This window comes from Petaurus breviceps, unplaced genomic scaffold (genome assembly GCF_028583685.1).
Source record: "Petaurus breviceps papuanus isolate PSGF00001 unplaced genomic scaffold, PetGlider_PUasm1.0 151, whole genome shotgun sequence".
Lineage (NCBI taxonomy): Eukaryota > Metazoa > Chordata > Mammalia > Diprotodontia > Petauridae > Petaurus > Petaurus breviceps.
In genome coordinates, this window is record NW_027185712.1 from 4,740,883 (window position 1) to 4,755,489 (window position 14,607).

General features: G+C 36.2%; 1 pseudogene; it reads left to right on the top strand.

Annotated features, from left to right (window-relative positions):
* Positions 1-13,880, top strand: part of LOC138153207 (cyclin-dependent kinase 9 pseudogene) — a 153,893-nt pseudogene extending 140,013 nt beyond the window's left edge.
* The last annotated feature ends 727 nt before the right edge of the window (positions 13,881-14,607 follow it).

Consider the following 14,607-nt stretch of genomic DNA (forward strand, 5'->3'; position numbering starts at 1 on the left):
TTTTAATAGCCACCTAATTAAACTATTTTTGTCCCCTTTCAAAATATTTTGATTTTGATGTGTGTCACAAATAGCAAACTTATGATTATTATGTTACTTACATACTAGGATGGAAACGGGAAAGTGACATTATTTTGTCTATCCTCTTCTCACAGGCCCATCTTGTTGTTTGAAGATTATGTAAACTTGTACTTTTTCATGTTCTATCAGTAGAAAATAAACAATCTTGTCAAAGAACATAAAAACTATCAGTTTTTAAGGCTTTTTTTGGGAGGGGGGGTCTTTTCTATCTATTCTACTTTTCAAATTTTTTTCAACTATGGTCTCATTAATAAAAGTTCAAACCATTTCCAGAAATATGTTAACACAATGCAACCATTTGTTCTTTTTATCTATTTTTAATATATACAAATGATAATTTATTTTGAAAGGCATGCAGTTGCAAAAACTAACTGGGTTCAAGACTCTGGAGCAGCCCAAGGATCTTAGAGACTCATGGTCCTTTGTCTTTTATACAGTTTTTACACAGTACAAGAAGGGAACAGGAATGTGTCAGTCAAGTAGTGATCAGATTATGGCATGTGTTAATATCTCATGAGTGGGGGTTTTACAGAAAACATTTGAAGGACAATCAATGTTGAAAAGCAAACTTATAGTCATAAATTAGAGGGCTAGTCACAAAATTGAGTCACTTTTGTTTAATAATTACAATCTTGCTCTTTGGACCTAGGGGTCCAAGAAGCTTGCAGGTCTGCCAGTTACTTTGAGAGAACTTAATCTAGGCTGAGACATTGAAGGCAGGAGACTACTGGCACAGACATAAGCTGCAATAATCACTATGAGCAGTCTTATGAAGAAGTATATGGTGAAGTGGATCTACAGAAATGAGGGAACATAAGAAGGGAGTGATGCTTCATTCTCTACTAGAGAGGTGTAGACTAGGGTGAAGGGTTTAGCAATAATAGGAGGATGGACAAATAGCATTTTAAAAAGCAAAAAGTAAGCTCCTCCTTTTGTCTACTAAGTAAGAAGAACAAAGTGCCAGGTAAGGACTCAGGCTATCCTAGATGTGAGTCCCTGTAGAGTTTGCCCAATATGTTTTTAAGTTCCAAATGATTCATTCAACCTGGCCAGAAATCTGGGAATGGTAAGGGGTGTGGAAATGAGAAGAAATTTACATATCACCAAGGTAACCAAGAAAATTTAGCAAATAAACCCCATGAAAAAAAAGAGAAGTAGTACAATGATCATTAATATCAAGGTTCTTTGTAACTTGTTAATCTACTCCCAGTGTTCCTTTAATCAGCAAATCAGTGGGATATTGTGATAGTAATGGAATATAAAGATCCCCCTGTATTGGCTTGTTTTTCAAATTGATTGTGTTAAAACCCAGAGCTTGTTAATGCCACCTGTGGGGATGGACTTGTTGATGTGAAAAGAGAGTCCTGAACTGGGAGGAGCTGGTGATATAGATTTGGAGAGATACAAGAGAGAGGCAGAAGAACTTTTTGGAAGCAGCACCCTTGTGGATGCAGAGAGAGACTGAGAGGATTGCTGAGGGCCACTTTGAATTGCCCTGGACTTTTGAGACCTGCCCCCGAAGCTGCCAAGGACTGAGGAGACATGGCTGTTTTGCTGGTACTTTGTCTGTTTTGATGTTGTTTTGCCAGATTTGTCCACTGGTGAAAGACAGTACTGTTGTTGAAGAAGTTCTGGAACCTGGCTGTTGGTTAAGAGCTCCTGAGACTGTCCTGCAGACAGAGAGTGAATACTGTCCACTTGGTGAAGGACAGTGCTGTTGTTGCAGGGGTCTGGGAACCTTTCTGTTGTTTCAGAAGCCCTGAAGAAGGATTTTCTTGTTGTATGTTTACAGAAATCCTGGGAGAGGGTTTTGCTAATGTTTTCAGGGGTCCTAGGACTGTTTTGCAGACACAATCAATCAATGAAGAGACTGGCAATGTATCTTGTGGCCTTGCTAAGCTTTGTCTCCCCAGGAACAAAGATTGTTGAGAACTTGCCTCCTGTCATGATGAAGAAAAGACCTCCATTTGGGTATTAAGTGCTGTGCTTAAATTTGTTGTAACTCTGGGGTAGATTCAATTGTGATCCAGGGGTGGGGAACTTTTGACCTTTTTGTGTTATATGACTGAACAAATGAATGTACTTTACTTATGATTGGAAACTAATCTTCATTTGAGAAGAGGGGCTTTGTGATGGACTAAATGAAGGTACAGCCTAGGGGTGGAGTGGTATTTAGAACAGGGACTTTGTAATTGATTGAGTGAATGTAAGGTCCTGAGGTGGGGTAGTACTTGGAGATTATTTAATCACACTTAGTAAATGCTGTATTTTGAATGATGTCATATTTTGATCTTCTCTGTTCTTAATTTGTCACTGAATAAAATGGAGAGCACCTATGCTGGTATTTTGAACCTTGGGAAGTTGCCTTTTCTTGGCATTACATTACAGATATCTTGAGCCCCAGTGTGGTGCAGTAGACAAATACCAACACTGGGACCCCCCACATTACTTAGGAAAGGCAGTGGAACTGGCAGACTCTACCTCAGCGAACCACCATGTCCATCAGTGTAGCCCCAGATAAACAGGCATCTTCCAGGGACAAGACCATCATGTGCTTCAGTGTAGCCCAGGGAAAACACAGAAACACCCCCATCAGGCCTCAGCACATACCAGACACCACTTCTAGGATGCCAACTCAGTAACTTGCCAGACTCTTATGACCTCTAGCAGCACCAGCCACCCCCCCCCCCACCCTCAACTCAGCACTAGACATGAAGGTCCCTCCAGGCCTTAGGGCAATATCAGCACAATAACAGGTAAATAGTCATGGCCTGAAGCCACTGATACAAGAAGCATGAGTCAATTTCCCTTCCTTTCTGGAAGCAGAGCTCAGATTTAAAAGAAAGGAAAACAACCTTCCCCTCCCCTCACCCATGAGCACAAAACAACTACAATAAAAAAAAATATGACCATAGGAAGTTAATATGATGACAGGGAAGACCAAGACACAAACTCAGAAGAGGAAAACAATATAAAAAAACCTATGGACAAAACCTTGTTTGTTTTGGCACATGACCTCAGGGGTTTTCTTTTTTTTGGGGGGGGGGAGGGGAGAAGGAGAAGTTTTTAGAAAGGTCCTCAGCTGAGACAATAGGAGGAAATGGTTCCACAGTATGCTTGAGAATGAAGAAATGTTTGGCATATCAACTAAAATTAGAGGGATACAGTATTGTTTAAAGGGATGTGAAAAGATTTATATTGCTTTGGTGAAGACTCAGTTGAGATTATGTAATGTATCATAATGAAATTTCTATTGTCTTGTGATTTTTCTGTATTTTGAGTTTCCTATTCTTAAATTTTTCCTGAAAGAGCATAGCAGTGAATGAGAGTAAGACATAGTAAACACCTTTCATTTCTCCCTACTCCATTGATGAGAGTGCTATACAGAAGGAATAAGGAAATTAGTGTGATTTCTGTTTATTGAAAAGGAGAATGCTTATGAATTCTAGAAGTTGTGTACTAGTAGTACCATATTCTAATTAGTGCGTGAATTTATTTACAAGATGTAGCTATAAATGTCAAAAGTATCTGGCTGAAAAAAAAATCAGTTGGTCACCTAAATATTATGCATCTGGTGTGCAACACTCAAAATTAAATTCATTTCAGTTCAATTATCATGTACTGAGGGCCTTTTTTGTGTCCTTAGCTAAATAGTACAGAAACCAAACCAAAGGTCAATGAAGAAGTGCCTGTATTTTGAAGAAATGAGAAATTCAATGGTAAGAGAAGAACATATGTGAATGAAATATGTAGAAGACAAAGATGTATCAAAAAGGAAAAAGTCTTAGTTTGCCTAATATAATCATAGGTTTCTTTTTATTTTTTAATCTTAGCAGATAGACCAGCAGGAAGGCCATACAACTTAACTGGAGAAGTGAGAATGCACAGAATTTCTAATTTTTTCATCATTCCCTAGCATTTTTATCTTCCTTGGGTCTTGAATCAGCATTTTTTTTAAACAATGAGGATCAATGGAACAAATTTGTGATGGAGCCAGCTACGAAGAGAAACAATTGATGGATTTTTTTTATTAATATTTTCACCTCAGAAATCAGGTTTGCTACAAATCAGGACTTGATTTATTGTGATGTTGATTATCTAAATTTAAGAAAGTGATGGAAAAAAAGGTTATAAATAATGAATAAATTTAAACATTTATCCTGCATATTTTAACTTTTTTGGAGAAGCAGTTCCTAAATATTTACCAGCAGCCCCCTGAATGGAACAGTTGATATATCTCTTTTTGAAATAGGTACTGTTCTATAGCTGTAGAATGATAGATCGCTGCAAGGAAAGAGAAGGAAAGTGCCATATTGGAACTCTGCAACACTGAGCTAGTAAGGAAGTATTATTTTTGAGTATGTCAAAATTTTCCTTTTATGTGGATTAATGTGTAGTGTTTCTGTTAGCACCTTCTATACTTAGAAGATATTTTTTGTGTCTCTTATTTTTCCTCAGAGATGCCCCACAGGTCTTACTCATGGTTTCAAGCTGTCCTCTTGAAAAAAATTTATACTTTTTGACTAAGGATTAAATCTGTTAGGGGCGGCCAGGTGGCTCAGCGAGTAAGAGTACTGGCTCCAGTGTTGGGACGACCTGGAGATCGAATCCCGGGCTCAGACACTCAGCACCACACCCAGAAATAACTGGCCATGTAACCTTGAGCAAGTTACTTAACCCCGATTGCTTAAAAAAAAAATCTGTGATAATTTTGCACCTATGTAATAGTATAGACTGTATGTGGTAGTGCTTTTGGAGACTGCTTTCTTTCTTGGGTATATTATAATATTTAGAGGCATTAAATATTAGTCCTTGATCCCCCAATTGTATGACTTCAGAGTATTTGGATTTGTTTTTTTTTTTAATATGCCAAATGTTTTTAATTAGGAATAAAGGGAACCTTGTGAAGATACCTTTGAATATTTTATTACTGAGAAAAAAAAATGTCTGTATATATTATCTTGAATTTCTTTTCCTTCAGTCAGATTAAGCTCATTTAGGTATTTCATAGATTGGTTCCTGCTATGTATTTAATGACCTGGTGGGCTCCCCTAAGCTAGTGGCAAAGTCTATTTGTTTTATACTGGCTTCCAACTTTGGTGTTTTAATGAAGGATATAGGAAGTAGGCCAAGCAAGTTCACCCAACGTCTGCCTACACTTTGCCTCCCCATCTCAAAAATCTAGACAAGGCTTGCTTTTCCAAGTGTTTTAATTTAAAGAAATGGACAAAACTTATATGTAGAGACCTCTCAGTGCTGTTTCATTAGCAAAATTCTTTTGATTGGGGATAGTGCTCCAAGTGATATGCAAATAAGAAGTTGAAAATCACCCACAGACCAGGGGAATTGATCAATAGCAAGAGGCATACATTAAAAAATGATGAAAAGAAATCCATTCACCATTTAAAACGCACCAACTTCCTTTGAATGTTCATTCCCTGGACAATTAATTTCCCTTATGTGAGGGTGAAGATAATTAGGTTATCTAGAGGAAGCAGGGTTCCAATGGAGTATTTAGAAATCTGCAAACGGAAACAACATGCATAGGGAATTAAAAATAATGTCCTGTCAGACCATCCTGAGCAAATTAGGAAGAATTTTCTTTGTGTGGAGAAAATCCTCATGAGCTTAGTTCAGGTGCAAGTCCTTTAAAGTTATCAATTATAGTTTGGGGTTTAATTTTATCTTTCATAAAGACAATCTAAAAAAGTACTAAAAAAAGTTCTTGAAATGCCACAAAAGAATATTGTAAATAAACTTTATGCCAGGAATTTTGATGACCAAAATATAGGGTATTTAGCTTTTTATAATTTACAAATCAAAATCTTTAATAGAATTAAATCTGTTCATTGATCTTTAAAAATTTTCTACCATATTCACTAAAGTAGAATGTGAGTTGAGTATACTATTTATCAGGTGTGTCATAGTGCTTTTCAATGTGTTGGTAAAGTACCTTATACTTTTCTTTCTCCTTTCCTCACTCTCTTATTCCATAACAACCTTCACTGAGGGGGATAAACAGAGAATTCAGTAAAAGAGAGCTCTTTGAGTAGGCTACCTCCCCAAATCCTTCTTTCTGTTTCTTTTCCTCTCACTTAATCCTCAATATTTTGAAATCTGGCTTCCAACCTGATTACTCACCTGAACCTGCACTCTCCAAAGTTTTCATTTATGTCTTAATTGCCAAATTTGATTACCTCATTCCTCTTGATGTTTCTCCTTCATGATGACCACTCTTTCATACTGGATAACTTTTTTTCCTCCAGCTTTTTGTGACATTGTGATTTCCTGGTCCTTTTCATACCTTTCTAACCACTTCTCAAATTCTTTTGCTGGAACATCACTTTTATCATATCCCATAACCCCATTTATACCCAAAGGTTCTATTCTGGGCCTCTTGATCTTCTTTCTTTATCCTTTTTCTTACAGACCTCACCAGCTCCCATGGGTTTAATTTTCACATCTCTTCATATCACTCCCAGATCCATATATCCAACCTCAATTCCTCCCCTTAACTTTATGTCTGCAATAGCAGTTGGTTATTAGACATTTCTTAGTGAATGCCCTGAAGAAAAAGCAAGGACAATGTGTTCAAATGTACTCAGTATCTTTCAACAAAAGCTTAAATATTTGCAAAAAAGGCTAGTATGATGTAGTTATAGATAGATGGACATAGATATGTGTGTGTAGTGTATTGTGTATGTATATTTATATATACATATATATGTATATAGATAGATACATACATACGCGCACACACACACACACACACACACACACACACACTAGTCATCAGCAGTCATAGATGTTTACATTATACAATTATCTACCTTTGCAGTCTTGGGCCAGTCACTCAACCTTGTCTTAGCCTCAATATGAACTAGATAATATAAATTTCCCTGGTAATTATTCTTGCAGTGTCACTAAATAATCTCTAATTATCTAGAGATTTCTAGTCATACTAACTGGGTAATAACTAAGATCCCTTGAAGATTTACTCATCCATCATGACTGTAATAATACTTCACATTTATTATGTCATTTAATCCTTATGATAACATGATGAGGTAGGAATGACATGGAACATTATGCCCATTTTACACAGAAATGAAGTAAATCTCTTTTAGTCATCGGATCAAGTAATGGCAGTCAGGACTACAGACTCTTCTCTCTGTTTTTATTAAACCATAATCCCTGTTTACATGTCTCAAGGAAGAAAGTACTGAAGTTACTTATTTATATCATTTATTATTTCTGTAGTTCCCATATTAATTATCTATATCTGGAAAGGTTGACAGGTACTCAATATTGCCTGCATTACTAGGTATACATATTGACTAATGGTTGATTTGTCCCATGATAGTTCTTACTATATATCTCCATAATGCTTTTTTTTTACTAAAACTTATAGACATAGTGAGGCATAATCCTTCTATATGTAAGATTCATTGAGTATGAAATTCACATTTTCGTTGTGTAAGGCAAAATGTTGGGAAGAACTATGTCTTGTTTAATAACAAAATGAGAAGATCTTTATTGAAATGTCCAGAAGTTGCAGAACTTCCTTTATAATGATGTAATGGGAATGTAAATTTTAAAGATCTTCCCTGCCCCTAGGCTAAAGTGCACCTGGAGCCTGGGGTGGGAGGCTTGTTTTTCAGTAGATACTTCTTGATTGGCCAGTGAGTCAATAAGGTTGTTACGTTCTCTGAGCCAGGAGAAGGCTATATAAGCCCTGATGTGTAGCTTTGTTTTGGGGCTCACTTTGAGAAGTGTTCTGTGATTCAATCTGGATTCTGAGAAACTGTTGTCCAGAGCCCCCCGGCTTTGAAACCCAGATGTTGTTTGGTATGGATGTAATGGTTGGACAGTTTGGAAAGCTGTCTACTTGATCTGTTTCTGTCTTGATAATTCTGCCTGTATACTTTCTAGTTCAGGGTGCTGACCTTTTCCCCCTGAATGAGGTAAATGATATATGTTCGACTGATTAAACTAAGCTTGTTAACCCATTTTGAGTTGCTTTCCTTTAACAAAGCAGATCTAAGAACCTGTGTGAGCAGCCACCCTGAGGACGCTTGGGGTGCTTGCCGCTACAAATGATATGATTACTTGTTACTTGTACCAATAAACACAAAATCATAGCATCTAACAGTTGGAATAGACTACAAAGTTCATCTAGTGCAATTGATATACAATGCTTTCTATAATGTATGCCCTGAATAGTGATGTAATGTTAACTCAAATGCTTCCTGTGAGAAGGAATCTGCTAAATTCTGGCCTAGCCAGCTCCTCTTTTTAATATGTCTAACTTTGAGCAAATCAGTTATCTCCACTCCAATCAACGTAGAAAGGCTAAATTTGCTTCACTTAATCTTATGGCTGTTGTTACTTATGGCTTTGAAATCAAGCAAAAAAAAAGTATATATAATTGGTAATTCACAAAACTTTTTTTTTTTTAACTTCAGACTTAAGGGTGAGAACACAAATTCAGAAGAGAGAATTTGTTACAAATTCAGGATAACAAAACCATATCATAAACTTAAATATTGAAACAAATACAAAGAAAGAAGAAAGCATGGTTTTTACACAGCAGAACATGAGAGGATTTGAAATATGTAAAATGAATTTTCATTTCAAGAAAGCCTATATGGTAAATAATACACATTGTGTTGAGAATTCTCCATCTTTTCTTTGCTTCCTTGTAAGTTTTCTTTTATTCTCTGCTGTGTATTTGTTTTTACTTTGTTCTTTTTTTTTCGTTCCCCCCAACCTTCACTGAAAAGGCTACAATTAAGTTTAGATATGTTTCTCTATAGCTATAGATATACACATGCATGTATACATATATGTATGCAGACATACTTTCCCAAATATACTCTACTCCTGATCTTGTTTTAATGTGTGTGCATATCTCTTTTTTCCTATCCCTCCTTCCTCCTCTACTTTACTTCTACCCACTACTTTGATCCCCTATTACTTGCCTACCCCACTATAAGGATCCCTCCCCTATCCTCCATTTCCCATAAATCTAAAGACCCCCCTTTTATCTGTTCTTTCACCTTCTCCTCTAAAAATCTCTCCCTTGTTCTCTCTCCCTTCCTATCCCTGTATCGTTTAATTTCTGCTGAATTTAGAAGACTTTTATGCTCCTCTAAATATATGTATTTTTCCCTCTTAAACTCATTCTCTCTTTTTTTTTAAGCAATCAGGGTTAAGCAACTTGCTCAAGGTTACACGGCCAGTTATTTCTGGGTGTGGTGCTAAGTATCTGAGCCCAGATTCGATCCACAGGTCATCCCGACACTGGAGCTGGTGCTCTTACTCGCTGAGCCACCTGGCCCCCCCTCTTAAACTCATTCTCAATGAAAGTAGGGTAACACAACTACCAGCCCTCCTCCCCCATCTAATACCTGTGTATTGATTCTTTCTCTTGAACCTCATTTGTATAAAATTATTACTCTTTTTAGCTGTTCCTAAATGGCTTTACTTTTTAAATTCATATCATACTCAATGTTCCTATGAGCTACCCAATTATTCATAAGAAGCTTAGACATACACTTTGCATTTTACATATTTAAAAATAAACAGTTCATCCTTATCAATCACTTATAATCAGTCTTTGGTCTGTACCTTATATTTATATTGGTTCTTTCATGTCAAATATTCTAATAAGTTCAGGATTTTTTTAACAAAGTTGTGAAAGTTTGAGAGATTATCAAATGTCTATTTTTTTCATTCAGGATAAAACATAACTTTATAGGGTATGATATTTTTGGGTGGAGTCCCAGTTCTTTTGCTCTTTGTTATGTTGTATTATAAGACCTGCAGTCTTGTAATGTCTCTGCTCCCAGGTCTTGTGCAATTTTAATTGTGGCACCATCATATTTAAAATATTTTAATCTTTATGCTCTTAATATTTTATCCTTGAGTTGGGGGTTTGGGAATTTGACTATGATATTCCTATGAGTTTTCTTTTAAGTGGTGGTTGATGATATTTTTCTATTTCTACTTTCCCCCTGGTTATAATGCTTTACAAAAATCTTTCTTTAATTATTTCTTCTATCATTGTATAAAGATTCTTTTTTTTGTGGTCAGAACTTTCACTTTGTCCAACAATTTTTATATTTTCTTTTCTTGATCTATTCTCTAAATCTGTTGTTTTTCTTATACAATGTGTCATTTTCTCTTCTATTTTTTCATTATTCGTATTTTGTTAATTATTTCTTGATCTCATAATTTTGCTGGCTTCACTTTGCCCCATTCTAATTTTCAAGTTGTCATATTTTTCCTTAAGATTCTAGATCTCCTTTTCTGATTGATTGACTTTCCTTTCATACCTTCACTGTTTTTCTTGAATTTTTTTTTGTTTTTCCTCCATCTCTGTCATTTCATTTTTAAAGTCTTTTTTAAAGATCTATGAATTATTTTGGGGCAGGCAACCAGTTGACACTAATCTTTGTGGGTTTCTTTGCTACTTTATCCTCCTCTGAAGATGAAACCCCCTCATCTCTATTGCCATAATGGCTCCATGTGTTTGGATTCTTTCTCCTTTGCCTGTACATTTTTTGTGGTAATAGTCTATTTTTTGTAATCACCTCTAGTCCTGGAAGATGGGAAATTCTGTCTCTTGCCCCAAATCTTCAATTCTCCTATCTAGCCTGGAACCAAAGCCAAACCTCCACCCACCTTTAAGTACCCACATCTAGGGGCTTTTTGCCCCCACTGCTTCTGTATTTACTGGTTTGTTCTGATTACTTCTTGCCCCCACTATTCTTCACAGCACACCTGGGTCTGGCCTTCCTTGACAGCAGAGGTTCCCTCAGTCTTCCCAAGCTCTGATGACCAACACCCCTCACTATTGCAGAGGGCAAAATTTCAGGAGGCTGGGGCCAAGGCAACTTCTCAAACCAACTAATCTCAGGACTTGCCTCTTGTTTGAGAGCCTTGGGGCATGTTGTTAAAACAGAACTTAGCCTCAAGGTATTTATTCTTCACAGGGACCAAACCTCATCCTGGGATTTTTCTTCTGATCTTTTCAAATTTACACTTGATCATCATTACATCATTACTATCACTAAACTCAATGACATTCCAGTTCTTCTAACTTAATTTGCATCAATTCATATATAATTCTTGGCAGTTTTTTTTCTCTCTGAAATTAATCCCCTTATTGATTCTTATAGCACTATAATACTCCATCACAATTACATACAACAATTTGTTCAGCCATTCCCCAATTGTTGGGCACCAACTTTATTTCCAATTCTTTACCACCACAAACACAGCTGATATATATATATATATATATATATATATATATATATATATATATATGTACATATATATCCTTTTCCTTTTTTTGGATATCTTTGCAATAAAGACCAATTAATGAGATTTTTGGTTCAAAGGGTTTGCATAGTTTTATAGTCCTTTTAGTGTAGTTACAAGTTGTTTTCCAGAATGATAGGACCAGTTCACTGCTACACCAGCAGTTCATTAGTATATTTCTGGTTCCATGATATTTGAGTGATTTCTTTCTGGCTACTTGACGTATTTTCTCTTTGACATGAGAATTCTGGAATTTGGGTATAATATTTCTGGGAATTTTCATTTTGGGGATCTCTTTCAAGAGGTTATTGGCAGTTTTCCTTAAAAAAATTTCTTGAAACATAATGTTCAATCTCTTTCTTTGATAATGATTTTCATGTAGTCTAATTTTCTTAATCTACCTGTCATCTATTTATTTTATATTTCAGTTGTTTTTCCAATGAGATATCTCATGTGTTCTTCATTTTTTTTCATTTTTGACTGTTTTATTGTTTCTTAATGTCTCATGGAGTCATTTAGAATCCTTTTGGCCAATTCTACTTTTTAATGTGTTTCTTTCTCCAATGAATTTTTGTACCTCCTTATCTATTGGACTCTTCTGCTAAATAAAGATTTCTTCTCTTGTGGATTTTTGTGACTTTTTTACATTTGGTCAATTCTGTTTTTAAAGTGTTATTTTCTTCAGTATTTCACCCTTTTTAACCAAGCTGTTAATTCTCTTTTCATAATTTTCTTGCATCATTTCTTTCCCAAAATTTTCCTATACCAATCTTATCTCTTTCTTAAAGACTTCCAGTAATTTTTGTTTGGGATTGGGTCCAATTAGTATTTCTATTTTATGCTTTTTTTTACATTGTTTTCTTCTGAGTTTGTATCTTGGTCTTCCTTACTACTATAGTGGCTTTTTATGTTAAAATTCGCTTTTTCTTCTTTGCTTATTTTTCCAATAAATAGTTTACTTTGAAATTTATGTCAAAATTGGACTCCACTCATATGGCAATGGGGAGAAACTGTCCTAAGCTTCAGATTGTTTTTACTACCACTTTCAGAACTGTTTCTGGGATTGTGGAAGCTTTTGTTGTTGTTGTTGCTGTTTTTTTTTCTTTTTTGCCTTTTGGAGGGAAATTGGAGTTAAGTAACTTTCCCAAGGTTACCCAGCTAGTGTTTTTGTGTGGGTGTCTGAGGCTGGAATTGAACTCAGTTCCTCCTGACTCTGGGGCCAGCACTTTACTCACTGCCTCACCTAGCTACCCTGTGTTGTTTTGTTTTTCTTTCAAGATAATATAATCCTGAAAAATGTATGTTCACTGCTCTTCTGGTTCAAGTTATAGTATTTTTTTCCACAGAAAATGTCTCTGATCCTTTACATTCACACATGCTAGTGCTTCCCTTTGTTTTGGAACTGTGACCTGGGCCACTTCTCCCTTTTGACCAACCACTGGTACTCTTTTCTGCCCCTTAATTAAAACCCAGAACTCCATATGGGTAGTAGTTTTTAATTAATGCTGGGTATGCCCAGTGACAACCAAAGGTGCTCTGAAATCTCTTTCTGACCAATTATCAAACCACCTTACCATCTCTGGATTGAGAGTTCATGAAGCTGCTGCTGTAACTGTTGCTACTGCTATGTGTGGAGGTTCCAGACAGACCTCTACCTCAGTGTTACAGACTTCTGCTGACCTTTTAAGTTTTCTTATTCCAGGAAAAGATATCCCCCCCTCCCCAACCTTTAGCTGTCTCTGTCACTCCCAAATGTTATTTGAGGCATTATTTTAAGGTTGTTTGGAGGGGAAAATTGGTCGAATTCAGATTAGTCATTGCCTTTAATCCACCATCTTGTTTCTGCTTATTAATGATTTTGTGATAGAATAATTGTTTTCAACATTTTTGTTGTATTCTTCTCTTAAGAGCTAAAGAAATTCATTGTATACCCCAAGACAAAAAACTTTTCCAAGGACACACACAACACATGCAAATTCAAATGCACCTACACAAAGAAATTCACTCAGGTAACCATGCTTCATAGGTTGTCACTGTTTTTTCTTTTCTTTTTTTTTTTTTAAAGCAATTGGGGTTAAGTAACTTGCTCAAGGTTACACAGGCAGTTATTTTGTGTGAGTGCTAAGTATCTGACGCTGGAACTGATCTCGGGTCTACTGACTCCAGGGCCGGAGCTCTTACTCATTGTGCCACCTGGCCCCCCCTTCACTGATTTTTTTTTATAGGCAGACACTTTAATGAGGGTTGTTTTTTTGTTTGTTTTTTTATTGGAGAATCAAGCAATGCTGCCGGCATTAGATGCAATCCTGGGCCACGAGTCAGCACACTCCTTGGCAACAGGCCTTGTGATGGCTGAACCTTTCATCTCGCCTTTGTTGTTTACTATGACCCCTGCATTGTCTTCAAAATATAGGAATATGCCATCTTTTCTCCGATATGACTTCCGTTGCCGTATTACCACTGCTGGATGAACCTTCTTCCAAAGTCCTGGTTTCCCCTTTTTTTTACTGTTGCCATTACCATGTCAACTACACCAGCTGCAGGAAGCCTGTTCAATCTCCCCTTAATCCCCTTCACAGAGATGATGTGCAGGTTCTTTGCACCTGTATTATCAGCACAATTGATGACAGCTCCTACGGGGAGACCCAAGGAAATTTGGAACTTTGCTCCCAAAGACCCACCACATCCTCACTTAGACATCTTGGCTCCTGGAAAGCATGAAAGAGCTTCACTGTTTTTTTAATAAAAGTTATCACTTTCTTTTCATTTTATTTTTGTTTAGAATAAAATCAAACTATGTAATCACTGTGTAGAAGTAGTTATAGAGAGGAAGAGAGACTTATGCCCTTATTGTAGCTACTGTCAACTTTGACTGCCTTTCTGATCCTAAGATTCAATTGCTCTGCCTTGTTAATTACATTAACAATCACATTGGTATGAACTTTTCTTCTTTTCTGAATCTTAGATGATGATTCACTGAAAATTACAAAATCATTCAATAAAATCTTCAAGAGACAAGCCATGGTCTTGATTAAAACAAACTGAATAATTGCCTATCAAAAATTATGCATTATACCTATAATAGACAGTGACAGAGGCACCCAATTTACAACAGCATGTCATATTTAATTAGAAAATTAGTTGATTTCTCCTGTGTGCTCCTTGATTAAAGTTCTCTCTGTATATGGATGCTTATTA